The sequence below is a fragment of the Prionailurus viverrinus genome, chromosome C1 (assembly GCF_022837055.1).
Source record: "Prionailurus viverrinus isolate Anna chromosome C1, UM_Priviv_1.0, whole genome shotgun sequence".
In the NCBI taxonomy this organism is placed as follows: Eukaryota; Metazoa; Chordata; class Mammalia; order Carnivora; family Felidae; genus Prionailurus; species Prionailurus viverrinus.
In genome coordinates this window covers 189,069,687-189,074,277 of record NC_062568.1, presented here as the reverse complement: position 1 = coordinate 189,074,277, position 4,591 = coordinate 189,069,687, and positions in this window count along the sequence as shown.

Here is a 4,591-nt window from a genome sequence, read left to right as displayed (position 1 = left end):
ATAAAACTTTTGGATTCTTCTGGCATTTTCCTTGTTGAACTCAAAGCATGGAGGAAAGGGGGTGTAAATCAGGGGTACACATTGAGGCTGTGGGGGAGGATTGGGGCACATGATCTCATACCCTTTATGCTGGACTGGTATCTTCCTTTCACTGTTCTCCGTGGTTCTTCATACATGAGTGGATGTACGAGCTCATGAGGCGTTGCCTTTTGTCCATAACAGGTGGCTCCTCGGTCTGCTGGCCATCTCCACATGTCTGCTTTGATATTTCCCCTGGGGTCTCTGTGCTAGGAAATCTGAGGTATCTGGGACCCAAATGATGCAAAGATTATGGATGAAAAGAAAGAAAGGCTTGCCAAAGGGGCCGAATTTTACCTGACTCTTCTGATTTGCCACCCCCCCCCCCCAGTTCAGGAACAGAGCTGACACACTTTGTACTTGAGGAGGGCCCAGGTGGAGGGTCTCTATGGGGGTTCTTTCCCCTCCTTTCTTCACCTACCCCTTCTGGTAATGTCCAGAAGACATTGTGGCTGAAGACACTTAAGTTTCCTAATCAAATTTCAGTCTGTATTTTTGTGAAGTGGGTTATAGGCAACTCTTTGCCTTTTAAATTCTGCTGTCCTTGAATTCTGGTTGTGAACTGGTAGAGGGTGGGGAGAGAGAGGGTGATATTTCAGATTTGGACTTGGCCTTGATCGGAATCCACTGGAAATTGTTTCTTCCTGTAGGAGTCAGAATCTCCAATGTAGATTATAGTAGTGGTTGGGATGGGCTAATGGTCTGCACATCTGGGGACAAAGATGAGATCTGGGAGAAAATTAGTCATTGTCACCCTGGAAGAGAAGTTCCAGGTTGTGTTGACATGTTTTCATGTAACCTCTTTCTAGCAGTTACTCTGAGAGTGACCAGATCCACAGGGTTTGCCTTCCTGGAAGACAGGACAGAGGGCACAGGCAACTCATTGCCATGTTCTTGCCATTAGCAGGGAGGGCCCAGAGGTCAGTTACAAATGTCAGGGGCCGTGAAAGTTGACCAGCCAACCCAGGCAGGAACAAGAACTTTTATCAATCTAGATAGCTAGAGCTGGCTATGACTAATACGACCGAGAAAGCAATACTAGGAAAAAACCCAGAGAGATGCTCCTGGGCCGGGGCTGGCTTTCTGTTGGCTTTCGTGTCAATAGGCTGCTGGGTGCCTGTGTTGTCACAAGTTCTGGGCTGCGCCAGGAACCTGACTAGGCACCTAATTCCCAGATTGGCAGTGGGAATCACCAGGTGAGATTGGGGCATCCCTGGGCTTGAGGTCTGAAGAGAAGGTGTGAGGGACTCCATAGTTACAGGGCTTAGGCAGCTTGTAGAAGGAGGTGGGTCAGGGACAAAGGAAGGATTGAGAGAAGAGGGGGGACAAGTCAGAAAAGATGGTGGTGTGTGAATGGGGAGAGCAAGAAACAGACAAGGGAAGAGAAAGAACAAAGGGACAGTCAGGGGAGAAGGCAGTCGACTTTGGGAGATAGGAAGGGTAACAGGTAGAAACAGGTGTCAGCTGTTCTGGGTGTCCAGCGAGTGAGGTAGACAGACAGCCAGGAGAGGTGGGGGGTGGGGCAGGCAGAGCTGAATCGGGGAGAGCAAGAACTGGAGCACGTGGAGGGGGAAGTAAAGCAGGGAGACAGGAGGCAGCTTCTTCACAGTTCCCGAATTAGAAACAGAGGGCTGGACTGTTTGGGTCACCAGTCTATATCCTTCCCCTGTTCCACTCTCCTGTGACCCAGACTCCTGTCACAACAAAGATCAAGACTGATGTCCAAGATCAAGACTGATGTCCAAGAGCTTACTGCCTGTGTTTTCTTCTAGGAGTTTTATGGCTAAGGAGGATTAAAAGGAAGACCACTGACCACAATTGGGCATCTTTCCCACTCTCCTGGCAAAGGAAAAGCAAGAACGTTAGGTACTTCTGGTCAGGACTTTCCAAGGTTGATTTACTGTTGGTCTCTGTGGGACTCTAGGGCGTTGAAGGTGGATCTCATGGCCTGCCCTGGACACACAGGCAGTAACTTCGTCTTGTCTGATCTGTATGCCAAGTCAGGGCTAAAGTCCACCCAACACTGCCCATCCCAGAGCGCTGGGTGGCCCGATTCGGTTCTCTTACCCCTTGCACATTGCTGTGTGTGCTTCTGCAGGGGACTACTGCTCTACGCCCTCTCTGGGCCTTCTCTTGCCGTCCAAAAGCAATGTGCTCAGCTGAACTCTCTCTCTGAGGCTGACATGTCAGCACAACCTCACATGCCGAAGTTACTGACCATCCCTCGGTGCCCTGGGCCGCCGTCTCCTTGAGCCCGCCTCTTCAGACCCTTGCCTTCTTCTCTAGGCCTGTGCATCCCCCTTGAGAAGTCCTACTCCACACTCATCAGCCCCTAACACCCCCCTCTCTTCACCTAACCTGTGTGGCACCACCGGGTCCTGCCTTTCTCTGGATGCCCCTGCGCACCCCCCCCCCCCCCCCCCCCCCGGCCGGAAGAAGCAGGGAACCCTCCTCCTGGTGGGGAGGCGGGGTTGCTGTCTTCCTCGCGCCTGGCTGCTGCTTCCAGATCGGTCCTTCTTTTCCTCCCTTATTTACGTGACTGACAGCTGAGAGCTAATAGCTGTAAAGGCTCACATGTATTAGGTACCTGAGGACCAGGCACTCTGCCAAGGGCCAGCGATAACAGCATTTCCGCCTCACCACTACCTCCGTAAAGTGGTGTCATTATTATCCCCGTTTGGGGGCCACAGAGGCTCAGGTTCATCACTCGCCTCAGGCCACACAGCTAGTTCCATGGGAAAGCCCGGATTCCAGTCCCGTAGTTTGGCTCCAGGGCCTGCACTCTTGGCCACGTGCCACCATTGGGTCTTTTGAAAGTCTGCTCCTGTGGTGCCCCTGCAGTTCACCTGTATTGTCCCGTAGCCCTCCCTGCCTGTGTCAGCCCCCCACCCCCTGGATGTGCCCCTGCAAGCACCGAAGACCTCCTCCCCTGGCTGGCAGTCTTCCTTGTCATCCCCTTGGGGGGCTCAGACAACCACAGGAGGGCCACGCAGGCTTTGACCACTCCAGCTTAGCAGCTCAGCCACCTTTGTCCTGGAACCCACCATCTGTGGTATCATTAATGCAACTAGTTCGGCCACTAATCTCTCTCCTGAGCTCAGATTCGCATAACTAGTTCGTGGCGTCTCCTCTGTGACTCAGCAGGTCCACACCGCTTTCCCCCAAGCTTGCTCCTAGCCCTCCAACCTCTTTCTCTTTCATCCCAGTAAAGAGTAGCATCATCCATCCAGTTGCTCAAGAGTCACCTCTGACTCTTCTTCCTCCCTTGCCTCTATATCCAATCACCGAATCATGGGGACTAAATCTCCAAAAGACATCTTGACTCTACCCCTTGCTCTCCATTCCCATGGCTACTGCCTTCGTCCTGGCTACCATCACCCACCTGGTCAGCTGCAGCCGCCTCCTAACTCGCATTCCTACTTCTGCTTTTTGGTCTTCTTCAACCCAAGCTCCAAAAGTTGCATGTTATTTTCTTACAACATAAATCAGGTCAGGTCACTGGGCTTTCCACCCCAGGGTGCATGATTTTGCACTTGCTCTCTGTCACACACTGTTCCCCTCCTTTAATACACTTTAGCCACAGTGGCCTCCCTTCTGTTCCTCCAACAGGTGAGCTCTTCCCAATGTTCGCACATGCAGTTCCCACTTCATGGATTCCTCTTCCCTGCATTCATCACCTGGCTAGTGCCCACTCATCTTTCAGGTCTCAATTTATTTGAGATTTTTCTTGCTTCTTGAGGTGGCCCTGCATTGCTATAAACCTTAGGACTGCTTTTTTTTGTATCCCAAAGATTTTGGACTGTTGTATTTTCATTTTTCTCTATGTATTTTTAAAATTTTTATTTATTTTTGAGAGATACAAAGAGAGAGAGAGAGAGAGAGAGAGAGAGTGAAGGAACAGGGGCAGAGAGGGAGACACAGAATCTGAAGCAGGCTCCAGGCTCTGAGCTGTCAGCACAGAGCCCAGTGCAGGGCTCGGACCCATGAACCATGAGATCATGACCTGAGCCGAAGTTGGGTCCTTAACTGACTGAGCCACCCAAAAGCCCTCTCCATGTAATTTTTTATTTCTTCTTTGAGTTCTTGGTTGACCCATTCATTATTTTGTAGCATGTTAGATAGTCTCCATGTTTTTGTGTTCTTTCCAGATGTTTCCTTGTGGTCAATTTCTAGTTTCATAGCATTGTGGTTGGAAACAATGCATGGTATGACTTCAATTACTTTAAATTTGTTGAGACTTGTTTTGTGACCTAATATGTGATCTATTTGCATGTTATTTAACCTCCATGCATTTGTGTTCTTTCCAGATGTTTCCTTGTGGTCGATTTCTAGTTTCATAACATTGTCTTTGGAAAATATGCATGGTATGACTTCAATCTTTTTGAATTTGTTGAGACTTGTATGTGATCTATTCTGGAGAATGTTCCATGTACACTTGAAAAGAATGTTTATTCTGCTGTTTTAGGATGGAATGTTCTGATTATATCTGTTAGATCCACCTGGCCCAATGTAT